Source organism: Protopterus annectens, chromosome 1.part1 (genome assembly GCF_019279795.1).
Source record: "Protopterus annectens isolate FY-2018-M chromosome 1.part1, PAN1.0, whole genome shotgun sequence".
Taxonomy (NCBI): Eukaryota; Metazoa; Chordata; order Ceratodontiformes; family Protopteridae; genus Protopterus; species Protopterus annectens.
In genome coordinates, this window is record NC_056726.1 from 597,868,684 (window position 1) to 597,892,935 (window position 24,252).

Consider the following 24,252-nt stretch of genomic DNA (forward strand, 5'->3'; position numbering starts at 1 on the left):
ATGAATTTTGTACATATTTCATGTCTTGTTCTGGAGCTGAGGATGATGAAACCTGGTTAGTCAGTCTTCCAGGAGTGAGGCAGTGCAGATAATGACTTTTCTTGCTGTGGGAAATATGTTCCTCTTAGCCAGAAAAGGAGAGTCGATGGTGGATGTATTCTCACCCATCACTGGCAGGGAAGATTATTATGCAGCTTCCGTTTTCCACTGTTTGTGTGCCCTGTAATAAAATTCAGAGAAAAAAGACCAAAAGTCTAGAATGGAAGTGAGTGGCTAATGACTATCTTAGGAATAGAGAAGTAGCTTGATTCACTGCTTTGGTAACATCTGCAGGAATGCAGATGCATCTTCATTAGCATGACACACAGCGTACCCATGCTACAAACAGCATGGCACTTGGTAAGGAGATTGCTCATACACAGAAGCTTGCATTTGTGCCTCAAGGCTTCTTTAGCATTGCTTGCAAGCTGATGAAGGGATAGGAATAGGATCTGCAGACTGGCCCACTCCTTAGTACCCAACTCTGGCATCCATCAGAGGATGAGTAGACTGGGGCTGTCATCCCGATGGAGGAATGAATGGGCAGTTGAATGGAAGAAGGGGAGCCATTGGGCTGACCATGTGAACCAAAATAATCCTCCAAAAGTCATGATTGTCACCTTGTGGTAGCTGATGAGGAAATTTCAGGCTCTCAGTTCACTTGCAGTGCAAAAGCCTAACTCAGAGCATGTTAGGGAGGTCTCTGTCATTTGTGGGGACAGTCTTTCCCACCATAGGATGCTGATTCTGTGTTAGATCCTGTGTTTATGCCAGATCTCCCAACAAGCGTCAGTAGTGATTGAAGCTGCTGGTGTTCTTAAGACTTCACTCATGAGGCGTGCACTACTAAGTGGAAAAGTTGTCCTTTTGGTTGGAAAGGTGTCCTGTATGTCCTTGATGATTCAGATTCCAGGTGATGAGCTATGTCTAGCATTTGCTTGATTTGGGTATTAGTTGTTCCATTGTCAAGATGCATGTTTTCAACATTTGAGTGCATCACATCCTTGTGAAGGACAAACAGGCACATTGATGGATGCCCACACATGTACACCAGGCTTATAATGTAAGACCCTGCTTGATTTAAGAGTTGAGCAGTATTAAGTGTTTGATAATCATGGCAACATTTTTAAGTTTGTCTTTCTTAAATGAGTGTGTGACTAGGCATCCTATGGCTCCCCATGATCGCTTGCCTGGTATTACTCCTATGTTCTGAAACTGATTCCCCATGCATCAGCTGGTTGAGCGGGTCATTAAGTAAGCATCACACTGTCTTCTCCTTTTCAGGATTGTTCCTCCTTTGTATGTTGATCTTCACAGGTTGATAGGGTTACATGTTGTCTATTTGAACCAGCTAGTTCAACAGCTGAGGTTCTCCCTTGGTATCTCCTTTTCATGTAGAATCTGCAAACTAAATGCTTTTATTCATAAGGAACCCTGTTTTTATTCGTAAGGATCAGATGTAGTTAGGACTAACCAATATTTTTTTTTTTCGGAAATAGTGTGAGAATTGTCTGTCCTTGAAACAAATGTGTTCATTAAACCAGGAAGATAAGAGCCCCTTATTCCTTTGACACACACAGCAGACTCTGGTATTAACCTTAAAAGAGTGCAAGTGTTCAAGAGGAAAACATCAGCTGCTTATATCTTTTGTATTTAGTAAAGAGGAATTTGCCTTGGCTAAGCAAACTCTTGTCTTTTGCCACTAGCCAATTAACTGTGTAAAATGTTGCCATCAGCAGTCACTCCAATAAAGGCATGTTTTAAGAACGTGTCCTCTGTGGTTATTTGTGCTGTGTCATTGTTGTTTTACACCTTTACGAAAAATTATTGCATGAACCTGAGTTCTAGGTCGTGCCATCTTTGGCATGTATGTGCTTCGGGTCTATATTAAATCATTGAACGCTTAGAAAAGTGAACAATGATTTATTGACTCCATGTAAGCGAAAGCTTACAAACTCGAATGCTTAGAACAGCGATTTTTTTTTTCCAAGGGAAAAAAATCGCTGTTCCAAAAAAAAAAAACTACTTAAACCATAACATAAAGTGGGGGGCTTTGCCCCCCCCCAACCCCCACCATGGGGGGGGCTGTGCCACCCACACACCCCTACTTAAATATACCAACTCTGAGATCGCACTACAGTGACGAAAACGGCAAAGTAACAAATGCGGCCAAGCGATTTCTTTCCCAGGGAAAGAATTTGTTTATATGCCGCTTCATTATTTTGCCTTTTCAAGTTCTTCCAAGACACATTCGAAAGAATGCATCTTCGGTCATCTAATAGGAACCCTGTGCTTCAGGACTCAACCTTCCAAGTACTTGCCTCTTAGCTTTCCTCTTCCTTCAGTCTCCTAGGAAAGTTTAATTTATACTGCTTGGGATTTTTCACAACTGTTAACCACTGCAAGATTATTTTAAGTGAGATGTAATGCATAAGTGTTCCCCATATCAGTTGGACTGTGAGAGGGCCGTCTGCCGTGAGTGCGTATTAACCTACCACGCCACCCCTCATTTCCAGCCAGCATAGTCATTAGTTTTTGTTTGTAATTTGGACAAGTATGCGTTATATTCTTATTTGTCTGTGACATTAGTGTGTGCTGATTTAATGCAGGAGGGAGAAACTGGGGAGTGCAGAGAATGAATTCACCCTACTGTCAAGGCATGTGGTATCATGGTATGCATCTGCAGGAGCTAGGTAAAATTCTTAATTCTTCAATGCTGAGGATATTAGAAGTCGTCTTTAATAGCAAGCTTCTGTAGGAGGGCCTTCTTTCAGATCAGCTGATTTTGCAAGTGTATATCTGATATTGGAAACCCAATTGAGACAAGGTACAGGAACTAATTTCTATTTGTAAAGAAAATGCAGAACCTGTCTTCCTTTAGGATCCTCCTCACATTAATCACAGACACATAACCCGGAGACGAGCATTAACCCGAAAGGAGATCAGTTGGATATTACCATGCCCAGGACATGACCCTTTCTGTACATTGGTAACTATAGACTATTCATTTTTAATGTATATCTTTATTTTTCATACACTGTGAATCCCTTTGCTTTAGTACAACAGTTCATTGTAAGATTCCGTTAAATGTCTTGGGGAAAGTGTGGCTTTTGGCTGGTCAGCTATAACAGGGATACAGATGTTAGGCCTTTTGGCTGTTAGGTGAATTTCTTTCTGTTATCAGCACTTTGTGTTCAACTACCAGAGAAAAAGAGATAGCTTAAGTTGTCAGTTAAATTTTTTATGTCAGTATAAATTATAGGGAAGCAATACTGGAAAAAAGTTTTGTGGAAACAGGTTCTGTAAACATTAGTATGATTGTTTGAAAATGCTGCATTTATAAAGATTTTCTAGGAATGACTATGAAAATTAACATTTTAGTAGTGTGTGAGCTGAAGTGTCACAACCTTAATTTACATAATCTATGTTTAAATGTCATAGCCTGATGTGTGAAGTGAAGTCAAGAGACTGTTCCCATACTGCTAAGTCATATCAACTGGCACTTGAACTTTAAAAAAAAAAATCCATTGTTCCACTTTATAAGGTTGTGTCAGTTTTAGAGACGGCATCTTTTTAACATATTTTCTTTTAATAATAAAACTTGAAGACCAGCACTGTGTCTTTTACCAAGTAGATAAAAAAATGAAATTTTCTGAACACTTTTACTGTCCAGTGTATTCCAAGTGTTCCAGATGTGAATAAGTTTAAGAACGGTTATGTTTTTATATTTGTACTTGGTCGAAGGTATTTAACCCTTGTCAACAAGTGTGCATTCGAAAATCACATTTGCATGCTGGCAAAGTTATTCTCCTGGCTAGCCACAGTATTCTTCTAGGATGATGGAGCAGTTTATTGATAGTGCAGATATACTGGGGTATCAGTTTGTCCACATATCAGTCCATAGGGAACCCCTGCTCCTACAAAGCAGTATCTTTCCCTGGTTGGGCCCATGTGAACGTGGGTTTCAGACCTTAGCCAGTGTCCTCCCCAAATTGAAATGCTTAACTATGAATTCTTCCTGTGTTATGACTATTTATTTATTTATTTAACATTTGTTAACCGGGAAAGTCCGATTTGGAATGAGCCAGTTTTCAGCGGAGGCCCGGGGAGAATTGCTGCAGACACATGTCTTTGTAACATGGGAGGAAACCCACACAAATGCAGGGAGGACATGCAGATTCCACACAGAAGGCATCCCAGTTGAGAATTGAGCCGGAGAATCTCTTGCTGTGAAGCGACAATGCTAACCGCTGCACCACTGCGCTGTCCTATCTTTTTGCTGCAGTCTGTGCTTTAATATGCTCATATTTTTATGTTTACTGTATTGGTCTTTGCCAGAAAGTGTTAGTGTGTGATTCTGAAATTTTAAAAGCGAGTGCTTTCAGCATAGGAACTTTTGCATCTGGGTCATTTTTTTAAAGTCTGCTTTGGACCAAAAAGCAACAGTTTGTGGTGATTTGAAACCAGATGTACTGTGGTGTCAGACACCCCCCCACACACACACACACACACATACAGCAGGCTTCTATACTGTACTCCCTTTGCTAATGTAATCAGCACCAATGGAGGTGTGCTGCACAGGTGTAGAGAAGTAAAGCCCTGACTGTGACACAAACAGTCCAGGTTTGATTAGTGGCTTTGGTGCCCATAGGAGCCACTGTGGAAAGGTTGGGCATGCCTATCCTGGTAGTGATGGGGCTCCACTGTAGGTTTCTTTAGCAGGACTCTGACTGCACATCTATTATGGTGAGTACATATGCCTTTTTGCGTGCTACAGGTAACATCCATGCATTCGTAGAATTCATTACCATAAAAGGGGAGGGAGTCAGGTTTGCCCGCACAGTTACAGACAGACCTGCTGCCCAACCTCCAACTCTTGCTTCCCAGGGTTTGGCCAACTCAGGCTCTTATCCAGGATGGGGAGAGAATGGGCTGTTCACCTGTCCAGAGAGTGAATGTGCCTAGCTCACCTCATCTGGAGGAGCAAATGGACCAGCAAGGGTACAGGTAGGAGAGTCATTATGTAGGGAGTGAATAGGAAAGAGAGGGAGAAATAAGGGAAAAAACTGAAAAGTTTCCATATTGTTGTCTGTATGATGGGCAGCACAATGGGGTGATGGCTGGAAAAGGTCAGCACCAGGTTTTTCATCACTTCAGTAAAAGAGGAATTTGTCCTTCAGTAGCCCTGTCAGGTAGAATGCATTTTGCAGTCCTTGTTGTTATTGGCTGCATGGCAGAAAATTCAGTATCCTACTACTAGGATTTTATTTTCAGTAGGTCTTGTTTGCCCTTATGCCTGCTACTCATCAAACCTTCCCCACATACCTCTGAACCTGGAAACATGAAAAATCTGGAAAAAGGCCCGTGAAAAGTAGGTACAACTGGCCAAAAATCATAACACTGATTAGCATAGAATTTGCATACATGATAATGTAACCCCACCCACTCCAATAGGACTTTGGGATAATAACATGAATATTGAAGTCACACTCACACAGGCATTCACTAGTGTGAAACATCAGCATGAAATACAGCAGAGTATCAAGATCCGGGTTCTGAGTGTACATTCAGTCAAACAACATAAATACCACATAAACCTTCCTTATGCATTCGCTCACAGAATGATAGAGACATAAAGAATGCATCAGACTGGACAGTAATCTATACATAAATCACAGAGTGAATGTTAAATGTGCAAAATTCGTGCAAACCCACGTTCTCTTAAATAATGGTATATTGGTCACAGTACAGAGACCACAGTAAGTGCATTTACCAAAAGTAAATGCTGTAGTAGTAATAACCATAAACAAAAAAATAATTATATAAAATGTAACGGCACACTGAACTTTCTTAACAAAATATAACAACAACACGCTTAACTCCCAAACAGAAAACGTACTTCCAGTGTGTCTACTGTAATACCCACCCAGCATATTTGCAAGTCAGGAGGACGCAATGATCATGATTCACAACAAATATCTGTTTAACTCAATCACTTACTTTTTGTTTTCCATAAAGAATCTATCCTGCACCTGGGACAGTTTAACTGCAGAGTAAACTACAATTACTGCAAATAAAACATGAACGTAACTAACAAGAAACAAAATCCATTAGCTACTGCAGCCCACACGTGTTACAGAAAGAACAGCATGCCCTGTCAGGCATTATGGAATGAACAGAAGAATAACTAACCTGCACCCCTGTTGATTAGCTGGGTCTGGTTCAGGATTCCTTCCAACATTTTAATAAGTGTGAAGTTTCAAAACAGTAAATGATAAATAATGGCAGACTTTTGAATTAATACATAATAATTGCAAAACCTGTTATTCTAGCAACTATCTATGCTTATGGGAGCAATATTTAAAATCTGTCACTATTTTGGGCCTTTGTGCCACCATTATTTTTGGCTTTGTCCATATTTCTTGCTCAGAGATTGAGAGGTATGCTATGGGTGAGTGTGCGACAGTAAACATACCTCCCATTGACTTCAGGATTATCAGACGTGCTACAGGATGGATGCCTTCAGACATTTTGTCCAATGCTGTATACTCCTCTCCCCAGATGCATACTGGCTGAACTAGTAGCCACTCAGATATCTGTTCATTAGTGGCTATCCGCTAAGCTGCAGGGCTAGTGTTTGGATTGATTTAATCCCCTCCCCTCACACGCACAAATTTTGGGCTTGCGACGGACAGGTATAACTATGCTGCCTTGAACACATATGCACTACCATATATTACTTCCTTATTCCAAGCAATATATTGCATCTTTTAATAAATGTAACAAAACTGAAGCAGTTGCTAAAAAGCTTCTAGGTGTACCTCTCAACTCTCCAGATTTTAGGATATTTTTCCAGATTTCTGCCTCATATTTTTGCTCTGTTCGTCATAAAATTTGTGGTTTTCTGGCAAGTCACCATAGACTTCATATTGGAAAGCTCATGCTAACGTAACTCCTATAACTCCTGATGTTAAGTTGTCAATCTCGCCTTCATTCTTGCTTGATGGGTTCGGAGCCAATCCTCAGCTCCGACTCGGCACTTTGCTAAGCTCGAGAGTCACTTTTACCAGCTCGAGGCAGCCCCATATCCCATGATGCAAGGCGGTAAGTACCCAGATCTCGTTTGCCGTTTAGCTGATGAGGTCCTCCTTTTGCCAGCTCCTGGTAAGTGTTTAGATTTAAACTTCTAGTTGCCCCAAAATTTAATAATAACCACTTTTCTATAGAATCCTTTCCTTTTTACTTAATTGTAAGCCCTTTTCTGACTAACTTTATTTTTCCTTCCCCTTCTTTTTAGTCAGGCCTTTATTCCCTCCCATCCCCCCCCTGTTAGGGTGTGTGTGTGAGAGGTTAATTATTGTTTATTCTTTAATCTTTAGTTGTCTGATTGGGACTGTGTGTGTGTACTGTTTTGTGTACAACCATGTCCAAAGAGCAAAGGGTCTCAGGCTTCAAGAAGTGTGACTCGTGCTGTCAGAAGATGTCTCTGACAGACGGTCACACTTCTTGCTTATACTGCCTGGGACCTCTCCACCTGCAGGACTCCTGTGCAATTTGTCACTCCTTTAGCCAGAGAGTCCTGCAGGAGAGGAGAAATAAGTTGATTTTAAGGGGTCTCCTTAAACCGGAGGGCTCTCCAGCCAAATCGGCTCCGAGCAAGACTTCTAAGTCTACCAAGGCCCAGGCTTCTGTTTCTAAGCCTGCGGCCTCGGCTCAGACTCCTTTGGAGTCGAAATCGGCTCCGGCTGGAGCCGATCCTATCTTGCCAAAATCTTCGGCACCAATGGCTATCAATGCCAATACTGTAATGGTCACCTTGGTGTCGGCTCCGACTGGCTCCGACCATCATGTGGCTCAGGCTTCGGTGTCGGCGCCGACCGGCTCCGACACCATTACTGCTATGTCTGTATCGGCTCCGGCTGGAGCCGATGCATCGAAACTTTCATTCGGAGCCGAATCGGCTCCGTCTGGATCTGTAGTTTCTTCGGCTCCGATGGTCCCTTCGAGGAAGAGGTCCAGGTCCCCTTCCTTGGAACCGATACTGTCGGGTCCGGCCTCACCTCTCCTTTCGGAGCGGAGCCATCGGAGCCGATCATCGAGGTCATCCAGGTTATCAGACCTTGATTTAGAGAGGGTGGTAAGTAGATTGTTAAAATCGCAGGCACTGGCCCAGATGCTGCATAGTCCGTCTCAACAGACGACTATTAGTCCACACCCTCTTCAAGTTCCTCCTTCGACTCTGCCTCAGAGTTTGGAGCTGGAGTCTACGGGAATAGTTACGGCTATGGCTGAAGGACAGATCCTCCCCCCTTCTGCACCTTCAGCATCTACTCTTATCTCCTCCTCAAGACCTTCCTTGGAGGGATTCGGTGGCCGGGCTTCCCTGGTCTCCTCCGAGGGGGTGAGTGGCATCGGACCCTTGTCCGACCCCGCTCTTCCCCTTGGAGCCTCGGCCTTGGTGAGCTCGGCTCCGACATCTGCCTCGGAGCCTTCCCTTTCGGTGGGCCCGGGAGTCCCTGTTTCTTCGGAACGGGTTCTCTCGGATCTTCCAGGGAGGGGAGCCTTTGAGGTGATGAAGAGTGTGCTGTCCACTGGGCTCAGTCAGCAGTCTATTCCCTTAGCTCCTCCCTCTACGGTGCCTGTCGATATCTCTTCCCACACTCTTGCTCCCGGACCGAGAGATCCACCGCCTCAGGTTTCCCCATTGGGAAGAACCCCCTCTTCCGAGGATTCTCCTGACCCGTCAGGAGATCCTCCTCGCAAGAGGACTTGTAAGAGGAAGCACCTGGACTCCCGTGAGTCTACCACCTCAGATACCGACTTAGATGAGTTGGAGGGGTCCCCAAGATCCCCCTCTGAGGATGTCTCCTTTTCAGACATCCTAGAACTCCTAAAGCAGAGGGGAAACTGGCCCTCCATCAATCCCTCCGAGGATGAGTCGGTATACCTAGAGGTGTTTGGATCTCGACCCTCCACCTCCTGGGTGTCTCCTCCTTTCGACCCCCTGATGGAGGTTATTGCTCGGAAGGCTTGGGCTGCTCCTGATTCTGTAGAGCCAGTTCCTAGGAGGCCGTCTAAATTTATTCCAGCCCCTTCTGAAAAACAATTCCTTACAAAAGGTGTCCCTGTTGATGCCATGGTGGTGGGGCCGCCACTAAGAAGGAACTTGCAGATCCTTCTGTACCAGTCCATCCTCCTAACAAGGATTCTAGGACCATGGACAGGTATGGTAAGCGGATGTTTTCCTCAGCGACCTTTGCCATGCGGTCGCTGAATTATTTATGTCACTTCACCAGACTCCAAAGGGACATCCTAAAAGAACTAGGTGAAGTAGTACAGGATCCTACAGCTCCAGGGGCTCAGGACAAAATTGCTTCTCAGCTTGGAATCCTTAATTCTATAGCAAACTCCTCCATGCGGCTGATCTCGTATGCAGCAGATGGAGCGAGTAGAGCCGCAGGTACAGGAGCGGCTCTTAGACGTCAATCCTGGATGCGGCTCTGTAATTTTGCAGATCCCTTTAAGGCATCCTTCACAAACTCTCCCTTTGATGGGTCAGCATTGTTTGGCCCTCAAGTGAAGGATACATTGACCAGGTGTGAGCAGGACGGCAAGACTCTTTCTGCCGTAGGGGTCCGTTTTTCTACCCCATCTAGACCTTACCCCAAAGGTCAGAAGGGCGGAAAAATGTGGTTCCGTAAATCCCAAGGAGTCACACCGGATACATGTGGTCAGTTTACCCCTAGAGGCAGAGGGGGTAATAATAACAGACGCCGCTCTAGAGGCAGAGGGGGTCCACAAAACCAGGGAAGCAGAGAGCCTCTCTCTGACAAGCCCTTCCAGCATCCCTGAGGTGTTGCCCGACTGTCCTTCCTTGGAGGCAGTTGGGGGAAGACTATCGCTGTACCCAGAACCCTGGCGTTCCCTCTCTCAAGACAGATGGGTACAGTCGATCATATCCGAGGGTTACAAGATTCCTTTCGAGGAAAGTCCTTTCACTCACAAAAATTCCCTTCCAGATGTGCCACCCGGTCTAAGGGAAATTGCAGAGTTAGAAGTATCAAAGCTTGTACAAAAAAGAGCCATTCAGCCAGTTACAACAGACCATTCAGAGCCCGGAATCTACTCAAGATTTTTTTTGGTCCCCAAAAAGACGGGAGACTGGAGACCAATATTGGATCTCAGCAGACTCAACAAGTCTGTGAGAAAGACAAGATTTCGAATGGTCACACTTCAATCAATTTTGCCCTTCCTAGAAAAGGACAACTGGATGTGCTCAATAGATCTTCAGGACGCGTACTATCACATAAAAATTCACAGACGCTCCAGAAGGTTTCTCCGCTTTCGGCTGGGGTCCAGTCATTTTCAATTCAGAGCCCTGCCCTTTGGTCTCACTACAGCCCCACAGAGTGTTCACCAAATGTATGGCAGTGGTCACGGCTCACCTGAGACGTCAAGGATTCCAGGTGTTTCCGTATCTCGACGACTGGCTCCTTTCAGCCACCACCAGGCATCAACTTCTTCAAGCCAGGGATTACACCCTAAATCTCTGCACTCAATTAGGAATTTCGATCAACTACGAAAAATCCTCCTTATTGCCCTGCCAGTCTATTACTTTCATAGGCTAAACTTAAACACTGTTCGGATGTCAGCAACCCTCACAGACCAAAGAATCTCAGATATCCAAAGTCACGTGAGGATCATCCTTGCCAGCAAAAAGGTGCAAGCCAGAATGGTTCTGAAGGTGTTGGGCCTCATGGCTGCGGCTATTACCCTTCTTCCCCTGGCCCGCTTCTACATGCGTCGTCTTCAATGGATGTTGTTCACCCAGTGGTCTTACCAACAACTTCCCATGCGTCACCAAATCCTGGTAACACAAATTTGCAAGAATCATCTATCATGGTGGATTTCTTCTCCCCAGATTCATCAAGGCAGACCCTTTGTATCCCCGGCCCCGGTAGCCACAGTCACTACGGACGCCTCCCTGATCGGGTGGGGGGGTCATTATCAGGGCAGGATGGTTCATGGGACATGGCAACCGTTCGAATACCACCTGCACATAAATGTCCTAGAGATGAGAGCAGTGCTTTTAACGTTGCAAGCCCTCAACGACTTTCTTCCCTTGGGAACAATTTCAATTCACACAGACAACATGTCTGTAGTATGGTATATCAACAAACAGGGCGGAACCAAGTCCTACCCCTTGTGTCGAGAAGCTCTCAGACTTTGGCAATGGGCGATCTCCTCTCATCGGTTTCTGGTAGCAACGCATATCCCTGGGAAAACCAACATTCTAGCGGACAGATTGAGCAGAGCTATTCTCATGCCTCACGAGTGGTCTCTCAAACAATCTATAGTGGAGGAGATTTTTCTAGAATGGGGCCGCCCATGTTGCGATCTTTTTGCTACTCCCCAAAACAGCAAATGCCCAGACTTCTTTTCTCTCTTCCCACTGCCAGGCCACCCCCCCAGAGACGCTCTAACCCAGGATTGGCCCCAGGGACTTCTTTATGCCTTTCCTCCTTTCCCGTTGATTCCACAAGTACTCCAGAAAGCCACTGTTTTGAGAGCCAAAATGATTCTCATTGCTCCCTATTGGCCTAGACAAATTTGGTTTCCGTTCCTCCATCGTCACCTTTTGGTGCAGCCGTGGCATCTGGACCCAGTGCCAGACCTTCTGATTCACCAATCGGGTCAGCTGCATCGGTCTATTCCTTCTCTCAACCTCACAGCGTGGTTGCTCCACTTCCTTCCTTAGCCAGGCTTCCTATGATCTCTAATCCTGTTAGGGATATCATAGTGGCTTCCCTTAAATCCTCTACTAGAAGGATTTATACCAGCAAGTGGAAACGCTTCTCTTGTTGGGCAAAAGCTAAAAATATAGATCCTTTTACTGCCCCTGTTTAAGCAGTTTTGGATTTCTTAGCGGAAATCTTCCACGGTCAAAGTTCAGTTGGCTGCTATCTCGAACTTTCATGTCGGGTTTGCAGATCACAAAATTATGTCCCACAGGCTTTGTAGAGCCTTTCTAAAAGGAATTTTTCTCCTGAAACCTCCAGTCAGGAGTCCTCCTCCTCAATGGGACCTAAATCTAGTGCTGACATCCTTAATTCTTCCTCCCTTCGAGCCAGCTGTTTCATGTTCCCTGAAATTTCTTTCATGGAAAACACTCTTCCTTGTTGCTATTACCTCGGCAAGGAGAGTGTCAGAACTTCATGCTCTCTCTGTTCATCCCCCTTATTTGGTCTTCCACAAAGACAGGGTATCCTTGAGAACTAATCCAACCTTTTTGCCTAAGGTGGCCTTGAAAAATAATTTGAATCAATCTATTGACCTCCCTGTATTTTTCCCTAATTACTCAAACAGATCGGAACACAAATTACATTATCTTGATGTTCACCGCCAACTCAGATATTATTTGGACAGAACAAAACAATTCAGGAAATCCGATCAGCTCTTTCTTTCTTATGCTGATAACAAGAAAGGCCTTCCTGTCTCCAAAGGGACCTTATCTAGATGCTTTTCTTCCATCATCTCTGAAATCTATCAGCTCAGGGGAAATCAGCTGTGCTCAAAACCTAAAGCGCATTCAACCAGAAGCTTAGCCACTTCCACAGCTTTTCAGGCTAGACTTCCATTAGACACTATTTGTGCAGCAGCCACTTGGGCCACTCCTCATACCTTTGTTTCTCATTACAAATTGGATTTGGCCTCCAGGGATAGAGCCAGTTTTGGCTCTACAGTTCTCAAGAGTCTGTTCCATTGAGCCAGCCAGGATAGAGGTGCTAGGGACGCGGTCCCATCAAGCAAGAATGAAGGCGAGATTGACAACTTAACATTGAGAAGTTATGTACCTACCGTAACGTTCCATGTTAGTTGTCTTCTCTCGCCTTCTTTCTTGCGACCCTCCCTCCTGCCCCCTGGCCTGGACAGACCTTTTTATCCCTATATGGAAGAATGCTTCTTAAGACCAGCTAGTTCTGGTCTACCTTATAGCCCATCCTTCAGGCTTTTTGCCTTTCTTTCCTTCTGAGAAGTTTTTTGTGCTAGGTGTTATTGCCTATAGGTAACAAACGAGATCTGGGTACTTACCGCCTTGCATCATGGGATATGGGGCTGCCTCGAGCTGGTAAAAGTGACTCTCGAGCTTAGCAAAGTGCCGAGTTGGAGCCGAGGATCGGCTCCGAACCCATCAAGCAAGAAAGAAGGCGAGAGAAGACAACTAACATGGAACGTTATGGGTAGGTACATAACTTCTCATTTGCCATGTCTCACGTTTCATTTACGCAGCGAGGAGTACAAGGCTTTTTATTAAAAAATGCAGACTTCCAGTGTGTAAGATGAGACTTGTATTTCTGTCACCTTTTGTAATGTTTGGTTTGTTATGATTTGATTTTTTTCCCCTTAGAAGCACATTATCACTATTTCTGAAGTTTTTAAATGTATAATGAATGTCTGAGAGTAGAGCGAGAGATGTGATACCCTACTTAAGTTAACATACATAATAATGTACTTTTGAACAGTAAGAAAAGATTTGTTTTCAGACAGGTAGACCCATGACTGAAAAGTTTGCACAGCGCATTGCCATGTTCAGCATTTTTCTTTTGGCTTGGGGGTCTAACTTTTCACAAACTGTGATGGCTAGGCTTTAAAGGAGGTGCATGAGAGTATTAAGAGAAGGAGACTGTCACGGAACATACTCTACAATTGGGACTGCCTCCTCTTCATGTTTATAAAAGGCTGTTGTCGTGAAGTTGTTATATATTGTGCTGTATATGTAGTGGTTTTTACTGTGGTTTAACGCTGTTTGTATTTTAGTTCGTGCTTCCCAATTATGTCAAGTCATTCTGATCTCTACAGTTGAAGGGAGAGGTCCTGGAGCACATTTACTTTGTTGTGTGCCAGATTTGGAACTATTGGTATTTGCTGTGGTTCTATTAAGGCAATGAGTTATGTTTCCATCACTGAATGAGAACCCTGCAGTTTTGGAGCTACAAGAAATCATTACAATTCTAAATAAAAATTTTTAAAAAGTCTGGGAATTGAAGGGGCCACTTGGAAATTCGTGGCACCGCATTATTTTGCCCTCAAAACTGGTAAATACAGAGGAATTCAGTACAGATGAGAGGTAAGCTTCCCCAAAGGAACATGAGTCCATTCCTTCCCCTGTACTGGGTATCCTCCACACAAAGTTGAGAGCCGTCCATGGGGCCATCTTTCAGCCAGCAATGAGGGTGCCATATACCTTGGCCACCATCCCAGCAATGAGGGCATATAGCATAGGATTTAATCTCTCCCACCGGGCAAGGAGTGCGCAACTTGTGTCTCTGCAAGAGCCACAATGTCCTCCCTTTGCAAGTGCACACTCCTGTTCACCTGCGATGCTAGTTTCCACATTAGTGGCGTGGTGATTTAATGCCTGCCCCAGAGCTGTTCTTTGTATTGCTGCCCCTCCTGTTATTACTACTAGGGATATGTTTCAACAAAGTGTATCATACAGCTGTTTAACTGAAGATACCATGCAACATCATATCATTTTTGATACTAGTAATTAGTATATCAACTGCCGTGGTTTACTGGGACATCTGTTGTAATATTCTGAGTTTTATGTTAATGTATGCAGTCAGTAATGCTGTGGAACTAGAAGCAATAATAAGCGGCTAAGTCTTCATTTTCCATATCCCTAAAATTAGTGATTCAGTTTCAGCCTCGCTTCCTAATTTTCTGTTGATTCCAACCACTCATACAGCTTCTTTATAGCTGTTTTTATTATAAAGTGACTAAAGTCTCAGAAATTCAAGATGTTCATCATGTTGTTAACTGTTGCCATACTAATGACCACTAGAACTTCTGTCACATAAAGCCTGGTTTGTAGAGCTTTGCAACCATCTATCTTGGGGGATACCTGCATCCATAGAACATCAACATGCTTCCAATATAAAGAGGGTATGAACCAGCATCAGCTTTAATTTTTACTCATTACAGTCCCCGAAGCTTTTATTTGTAGCAGTGTCATTCTGGCAGGCCAGCCTGTCCGTCCAGAATTGGCAGATAACTATATTGTTCAGAAATGCTTTTCTTTTTGTATTTGTTGTTTTAAATTGCTTATTGCTTGGTTTGTTAGGATGGATGACTAGCATAAATTTACAGTATGTCCAACCCAGAAGAAATTAATGTGTCTGTGCAGCAGATTATTTATAACAGTTAACACTCTCAATGTTTTTCCTTCCTTTTTTTTTTTCTTGGAGTCAGAATATGATGTTGCCAGCTTAGTGATTGTGATGGATTATTAAGGTGAAGGGAGCATTCTTTTCAGAGCTGTTTGAACAGTACAAGGTATAAGGCCTGTCATGTATGACTGCTATTTCTTTGCCTGTAGTAGACATCCAGCCAAAATAGAAAGTCCATAGTGAAATATCTGAAAGAGAGGGAACACAGAGGGACATGGGTCCCTGTGGGCCCTCCTAGGCTTGAGGCCACTGGGCCAAAAAGAGGGTCTTTTGCTACCTCCAACCCAAATGTCTGGGCTATCTCAGGCCTCTGACATTGGCCTTCCAGTGATTGCCTTGCTGTCAAAAAATAGCATGTCTCCTGAGCCAAAATGCTCTTGTAAGTTACTGTCCATCACCCTTTTGCTGGCAGCAGACTACCATTTCCAGTTGTAGTCATAAAGGTTGAGGACAGAGCTGTCTCCGTCCTTGTTTGTGAGGATGCCTGTAGTCATAAAGCAGAAATCAGAGATGTTCGTCCATGTATACAAACCTCTGTGGTGGTCACCCCCACTAAGACGACCCACAAATATCTATACATAGTGTTTAGTCAGATGTCTTTCTTGCCATTGCCTACACCTTAGACAGTTAGTGAGTCCTCATATTTCCCTCTGTTCCCTTCCAGGCCACCATATAGAACTTGTTACTGTTGGCCAAGAACTTTATGCTTTTCATCCAGAGTTTGCAACCTCCACTGGACTTGTTGTGATACCCCCCCACCACCACCACCAAAAGGGAACCCTCTTCCACTATGAAGTCAAAATTTTTTGATTCTGAGATTCTCTTATGTTAGCATGTACACTTTCCAGATGTCTTCTGTGAGAGAAAACACCGTCTTCTGCTTCTTCAGAAGAAGGACTTCATTTAGGGATAACCTTGTGCAGGATGAAGGATCACTTAGTTGCAAAGCAGATTAGACCTCTGTTACTCAGAAACACTGTTTTGACCTTCTTGGTTTGGATGCCCCTAAGCCTGTGGCTGTTTCCTAGTTTGAGTCATTAGATGATGCTTTTCTAGCTACATCTGTGCAGCCAGACTCCCAGTCTTCTGTCCCCCAGGAAGCATGACTGCTTTCATAGGATCCAAGATTTGAGCAAGTGCCTGTGTAAAAATTCTTGCAAGCAGATCCAGCAGTGGTATACCTGGATCCAAAAAAGGGATCAAAAGTAGATTCATTCCCTGACATACTTCCCAATGACCAAGAATGCTAGATCAATTTGGGAAGAAAGTTTATACACCAGCAACTCCAACATTCAGGGCTTTTTTAAATTGTCAGACTTGCTTGATATTTAAGATGAGCTCCTCAACTAGTTGAGGACACAGTTAAGAAGTCAGAGGTCTGAACTAGCACAGTTAATTCCACAGGTTAGTAAACATGCCATTAAACAGCGAATATGATGCTGGTAGTGCAGCTTTAAGGGCCGCTGCTATGAGTTGAAGACTTGTCTAGCTGAGGATTCAGTTCCTTTGAGTATGTCAAAGAGCAGATCCTTACTGCCCCCTTAGACAAGTTTTGCACTTTGGGTCCCTGCTGGAGACATGTTCAAGAAACTGGAGGAGTAGGAGAAGGCCGTATAGTATGTCAAACCAATAATGTGAAGTTGTTCAGTCTTGCCATCCATTCTTAACTGATGGGTTCGGGGCCGATCCCTCTGCTCCGGTATGACCACATGCAAAGCTCGAGGTCTTCCAGTAGCTCGAGACCAAGCCACTATCCCATGATGCACTGTGAATTACCTCAGATCTAGTTTGCCGCTGCATCTGATCAGCGGTCCCAGTGAAAGCTTGGGCCAGTAAACTTTAAAAATATTCTGTATAGCAGTTTATTGTATAACTTTAGTAATTTTTTTTTATGTAGGATAGTTAGCTCTTATAGCTTCCTTGCAGTTCCCTTTCCCGTGTGTTCTTAAATATTTACTCTCTTAATATTTGGCCTGTTTGTTTTGGCCTAGTTATCTTTGGGTAGTGTGTGTGTGTGTGTGTGTTTAAATAGCCTATTCTAGTAGTTATATTTTTACTTGCATAGAGTTTTTTGGATACTTTATATCAGGCTTGTGTGTGTGTGTGTGTGTGTGTGTGTGTGTGAGTGTCTGTGTCTGTGTGAGTGTCTGTGTCTGTGTGAGTGTCTGTGTCTGTGTGAGTGTGTGTGTCTGTGTGTGTCTGTGTGTGTCTGTGTGTGTCTGTGTGTGTCTGTGTGTGTGTCTGTTTAGAGCCTATTATCTTCACTAATATTTGATCTGCGTGCATTAAAGTAGTATCATGGCGGATGATAAGGACAAACATCCCAAGTCCAGTTTTAAAAAAATGTCCGGACTGTAATCAAAAAATGTCAGTAACTGATGAGCATGTTATCTGTGTATATTGTTTAGGGGCTGTCCACTTACAAGAATTTTGTGCTGTCTGCCATTCCTTTTCATCCAGGGTTCTGTTACAGAGGAAAAGGAAATTAATGGACAGGGGCATGTTAAAACACCCCTTTCAAGAGGCATTGAGTGACCAGGATGTTGCAAGCAAATCTTCTAAGTCCTCTAAGTCATCTGTTGAATCTAAGGACTCCAAGCATTCAAAAAAATCTGGTGACTCTGCGACTTCGGCTCCACAGGCTTCGAGCCAGCCCACAGCATTGGAGCCAGTATCCGAAGTGCCTCTGTCACCATTACTCCAGTCGGCACCATCGGTGCATTCATCTAGGTAGTCTTGTCAACCTTTCAGATTTGGATATGGATCAATTGGTGCAGAAGCTTCTGCGGGCACCAGGCCTTGCTAAATTGTTGTTGGCTCTGACCCAAGCGGCTTCAGAGCCAAAGACCACTACACCTGCTTTGTCTACTCCTCCTCCAAGCCATACCAGCCCTTCGGAGCCAGAAGAATCAGACCTGGTGATCATGGAGCCTTTGGAATCGAGACCTTTCCAGTGTCCTCAGCTCCATCCACTCTGACATCCTCCGCTCCGACCGGGATCTGGAGAGGATAGTTGGACTGACTTGTCGGTGCTGACTCTCCCTCTCGGGGCTTCTGCTCGGATGAGCTCGGCTCCCACCTCCGACTCTGAGCCCACTGCCTCGGTGCGGGGGGGGGGGTTTGATGGTTCCCTCGGATCCGTTGACTCCTTCCCATCGAAGCAGTGGTGCCTTCGATGTCATGAGGAGAGTGTTGTCTCCCAAGACGTCCTCGACTTCAGGCCTTGCTTCTTCATCCCCAAAAGTGCCTGTGTCTGCTTTTGCTTCAATGATCCAGGCTATGCGTAGAGCCCCAGGTAACCCCACAGGGTGGCCCCTGCTCTTCCGAGACCTCTCCAGAAGCCCCCACAGACGAGGCTCCTAGGAAGAGATTGTGCAAGAGGAGACACTTGGACTCCCCACGAGACACTTGGACTCCCCACAGGAGTCTTTAACATCTGCTACTGACTTGGATGAGTCAGAATGGTCCCCACAGTCCCACTCTGAGGATATCTCCTTTGCTGAGATACTTGAGATCCTTAGGCAGAAGGGTGATTGGTAGCCCAAAAACCCTACTTGAGGATGAGTCAGTTCTCCGGAAAGCTTTAGAGTCTCAACCCTCCACCTCTTGGGTGTCTCCACCCTTCGATGAATTTATGCAGTTGGTTTCTCGAAGGTCGTGGGAGTCACCGGATTCTACCGAGCCTGTCCCTAGGAGGCCTAACAAATTTATATCAGCCCCACTAGACAAAACATTCTTAGCCAAAGAAGTTCCTGGTGATGCCATGGTGGTGGCGGCCACCAAAAAGGAAATGTCCGAGACTTCCTCGTCTATCCATCCTCCTAATAGAGAGTCTATGATGAAGGATAAATATGGGAAACACATGTTCAGTTCAGCGACTTTTGCTCGCCGTTCACTGAACTACTGAACCCATTTTACTAGGTTGCAAAGAGATCCCCTTAAGGAGTTGGGAGATACTCTTCAGGGTACAGTAGCTGCAGGAGCCTCTGATAAAGTTGCTGCCCAGCTTTCTACCCTAAATTCTATTTGTCAGCTCATCCATGAGTCTCATATCCTATGCAGCTGATGGAACGAGTAGGGCAGCATGTACAGGAATCGCTCTTAGAAGACATTCCTGGATGTCCTTGTGTTCCTTTGTGGAGCCCTTCAAGTCATCCTTCGTGAATGCTCCCTTTGATGGCTCATCCATTTTTGGGCCAAAAGTGATGGAAACCTTGACCAGGTGTGAACAGGAAGGAAAGACTTTGTCTGCCATCAGAGTCCATTTTTCCACCCTTACCCGACCTTATCCCAAAGCTCAAAGAGGAGAGAAAATGTGGTTTCGGAAAGCCCAAGGAGCCTTTCATGACACATGTGGTGAACCCCCCTCCATGAGCAGAGGAGGGGGTAATAATGGAAGACGCTGCCCTCGCGGCAGAGGGGGTCTGTCACACCAGGGTGACAGAGATCCCTTCTCTGTGCAACCCTACCACCGCTCCTGAAGGGAGGCCCGACCGTCCTGCTGTGGAGGCAGTCGGGGGTCGCTTATCTTTGTACCCAGACACCTGGCTAAAAATAGCAAAAGACAGCTGGGTATAAAGTATAATTTCCAGAGGGTACTTCATACCATTCGCCACACCCCCTCCGGCCGTAAGGAGAATCCCGGGCATTCCACCCAGTTGCAGGGAACATTGGATGTGCTAGATAGATCTCAAGGATGGGTACTACCACATAAAGATGGCCAGGCCATCTAGAGATCACCTGCGTTTCTGGCTGGGAGCCAATCATTATCAGTTTCAAGCCCTGCCCTTTGGTCTCACTACAGCCCCCAGTGTGTTCACGGCTCACCTGAGGCGTCTAGAATTCCAGGTGTTTCCATACTTAGACGATTGGCTCCTTACCGCCACCACCAGACATTAACTTATTCAGGCAAGGGAGTACACTCTGTCACTATGTAATCATCTAGGCATTATAGTCAAGTCAGAAAAGTCTGCCTTGTCGCCATCGCAGCATATAGCTTTTATCGGGGCAGAGCTAGACACCTCAACCACCATTCTAAGGCTGCCAGTGGAAAGAGTATATCTTCTTCGTCAGCATGTCAGCACATTGGTATCAAAAGACAGAGCACCAGCTTCAGAAGTTCTGAAATTGTTGGGTATGATGGCAGCGGCAATCCTAGCCATACCATTAGCAAGAATGCATATGCGGATCCTTAAATGGCTGTTCTTCACTCAATGGTTTTACCAGGAACTACCCATAGACCACACAATATTGATTACAAGCTCTTGCAAGAAAGACCTCCAGTGGTGGTTGACATCTCTTCATGTCACCATAGGACATCCCTTTGTTCTACCCCCTCCAGTAACCATTGTAACCACGGATGTTTCCTTGATGGGGGGGCATTTTCAGGGAAAGACTGCCCAAGGCACATGGAGTGATCAGGAGTCACATTTGCATATCAATATGCTGGAGATGAGAGCAGTACTTTTGGCATTGCAGTATTTCCAGGACTCTTCCTCTAGGAATGATTGCAATTCAGACAGACAATATGTCAGTAGTCTGGTATCTGAACAAACAAGGGGGAACCAGATCCTACCCCATTTGCCGAGAAGCCCTCAGAGTTTGTCAGTGGGCTTTGTCCTCCCAGTGCTTTTTGTTGGCAACGCACATCCCGCGGAGATCCAACGTGATAGCAGACAAACTAAGCAGGGCAATCTTGTTGCCACATGAGGTGTCCCTCAAGAAAGAGATTGCGGACAGGATTTTCCGCAAATGGGGCCAGCCTTGCTGCGACTTGTTTGCCAGTCACATCAACACAAAATGCAGAAGCTACTTTGCCCAGATTCCCCTTCCAGGAGAAGCCCCGAGGGACGCGCTCGTACACGATTGGCCCCCTGGTCTCCCCTATGCATTTCCAACAATACCATTGATGTCAAAGGTTCTACAGAAAGCAAAATCCCTGGGAAAGACCATCATTCATTGGCCTCAGCAGATTTGGTTCCCATTCCTTCAACCTCATCTCTTGGAGGATCTCTGGCTTCTGGACCCACTTCCAGACCTCCTGACACACCCGTCAGGGGACCTTCATCCCTCTCTGCAGTCACTGAAGCTGACAGCTTGGCTGCTCCAGTTCCCCTCATAGCCAGGCTTCATAACCTTTCCAGCGGGACAAAACAGATCCTTTTGTCTTTTCATAAGCCCTCCACTAGAAAGTTATATCTTAGTAAGTGGAAGAGATTTTCCATGTGGGCCTCTAAAAATAATATTGATCCTTACCAAGCCTCCACGACATTCATACTAGAATTCTCGACTATGATCTTTAACAAAAGAGCGGCAACAGCAACAGTTCGGGTTCAGTTGGCTGCTATTTCTAATTTTCATCTTGAGGTTGACTGTTTAAATGTCATGTCCCACAAGTTATCCAACGCCTTTCTCAAGGGGACATTTCATATGAGACCACCTGTGAAAACTCCCTATTCTCCATGGAATCTACATTTTATGCTTTCACATATAATTCTCCCTCTGTTTGAACCAGCATCATTTTGTGACCTCAAATATTTGTTGTGGAAAACCATTTTTCTGGTAGCTATTACTTCTGCCTGCAGAGTGTCAGAGCTTTAGGCTTTATCTCTCAGCCCTCCTTATTTGATTTTTCATGCTGACATGGTATCACTTTGGACACATCCTTCTTTTTTGCCCAAAGTTTGTTCAGAAACCAATATTAACCAAGTTATTGAGTTACCAGTTTTCTTCCCTAATCTTTCCAACAAGTTAGAGTATATGCTGCACCACCTTGATGATCACAGACAGCTCAGATTTTATTTGGATAGAACAAAAGATTTCAGGAAATCAGACCAGCTTTTTGTTTCATTCTCTGAATCCAGGAAAGGTAGACCAGTGGCTAAAACAACTCTGTCTAAATGGTTGATAAGGCCTTCAGGGACATGGCTTCTTTTGGGTCCACGGTCCTGAAAATTGTACTCCCGTGAGCCACCCGAGGTTGATGGTGCTTGGGACGCTACCCATCAGTCAAGAATGAATGGCGAGATTGAACAACTTCACATTAAGAATTTATGTACTCTCCATAACGTTCCATGTGAATTCTTCATCTCGCCTCCCTCCCTTCTTGGCTGATAGTTGACCTAGATGTTGGTTTCATCCTGGTTGCTCAAAATTTTCTTCCCTTCTATAAGGGAATAGCTATTGTATATGGTTATAGTACACGCAGCAAAACAGATCTGAGGTAATTCACAGTGCATTATGGGATAGGGGCTTGGCCTCGAGCTTTGTATGTGGCCGTACCAGAGCCGAGGGATCGGCTCTGAAGCCATCAGTCAAGAATGAAGGTGAGATGAACAACTCACATGGAATGTTATGGTGAGTACATAACTTCTTATTCATACTCAATCTCATGTCACAACAGAAACTGCCCTTGAAAGAGTTGAGCTTACTGTCACTGACCAGGAAAATTTAAGTGGGCAGAAGGGAGAAATGGCCACTATAAAAAGAAATAAAGAAACATAAAATGTAAGCCTGCTGGTCCTTAGCGATGCTTAACTTACAAATTGCAGCTGTGAGTGTACCATGCTTTTCCTAACCGGCATCCAGTCAGGATACCAAACCTTGGCATCTTCCTCTTGTGCCATACATCTGACATATGACCTAAGCATGACATGGCTGCAAGGTACATAAAGGTCATATGGGCCCAAAGCACGTCTGAACTTTCTCACCCATAGTCCGAACACTGAACCTGTTGCCTTGTCAGCCTGTCAAGACATATGATTGTTGCCAGTTTTACTTGCATTGCGTAGATAAGTATCCCAAATGTTAACCTTATTTATGTCTTCTAAGAAGGGAAAATAAGATTGTGAGAGGCAAATATCTTAAAGGGACAGCTACACTAAATATCTTTTTTTTTGCCTAGGAGTTAATCACAGCTATAAAATTGCTCCTTTTGCCAGTCTTTCATACTTAAAACGCTTAGGAGTAATCTGTCCTCCCTTAAAATTTATTTAGAAAACTGAAGATAACCCTTATCCTTGGGGAGGGAATCTTTAGCCAGCACTTCAAGTACTTTTAAAAACTCTTTTCTCCCTTGTCCATAATCACTAGAAAAGTCACCACAGAACCAGAGGGATAAATCTATATAACATAGAGGATTATGAGCAGGTGGCCAATCATAACCAGCTTATTATGTGTTTGAAATATGGATGCCAAGAAATTCATTTAGAGCGTGAAGCTTGAGAGGCGAGTCTTGGCAACCATGACTAGGACACATAATAAAGGGTTATGATTGGAGACCCAATTATAATTTTGTAATGCATGGAGATGTATCTACTCCATTTACTGCTAGTTACAGAAGAAGAAAAATTGGAAGTGTTTTGCCATCATTCAAAGCTGTAAAGCAAAGACAGTGTAACATGTTCTGTTATGTTAGTCAGGGACACATTACCAGCACAGACAGCAGACTGAAACAGATATGTTTTTGATTTTTCTGCTGCTGCTTGCTGGTCAGTATTGGCATATTTAACTGCCTAACATGATACCTAATCTTAACAAGTGACAAGGGAGTGATTAACAGTTGTTAAGATCGAGTATCGTTCTGTAGAAGCACTCGATAAGTCTTTTTCCAATTTTCAGAGTGTAATCACTGAGCTTCATGTACTGCAACAGCATTAAAGCACACTAACTAAATACAAAAACTGAGAAGAATACTCTTCTCCCTACTTTGTAAGAATCAGAATCATATAAACATAACTATTGCCATCACGCAGGTTAGAGGAGCTTAAAAGAATGAAGGTCCTAACAACAAAGTTGCAGAGCTTATAGTTAAATTTCTACCTAAATGCCAACAAGTTAGAAAGGGCACTGTCTAAACCGTGTCTAAAAGTCTTCATAAATATGATAACTTTTAAAAATAATTTTTATTTTTTTTTAAAGGCGGCAGTGGAGAACTTAGCTGCGCAGTTGGAAATCGCATCTGAAAGCGATAGAAAAATGACGA

The 24,252-nt window shown here is 44.3% G+C and overlaps 1 protein-coding gene across 1 annotated transcript in view; it reads left to right on the top strand.

Moving 5' to 3' along the window:
• The window catches only part of SIPA1L2 (signal induced proliferation associated 1 like 2), a 2,064,602-nt gene that overhangs the window by 1,237,491 nt on the left and 802,859 nt on the right, over window positions 1–24,252 (top strand). The gene's annotated exons all lie outside the window — the stretch shown is intronic.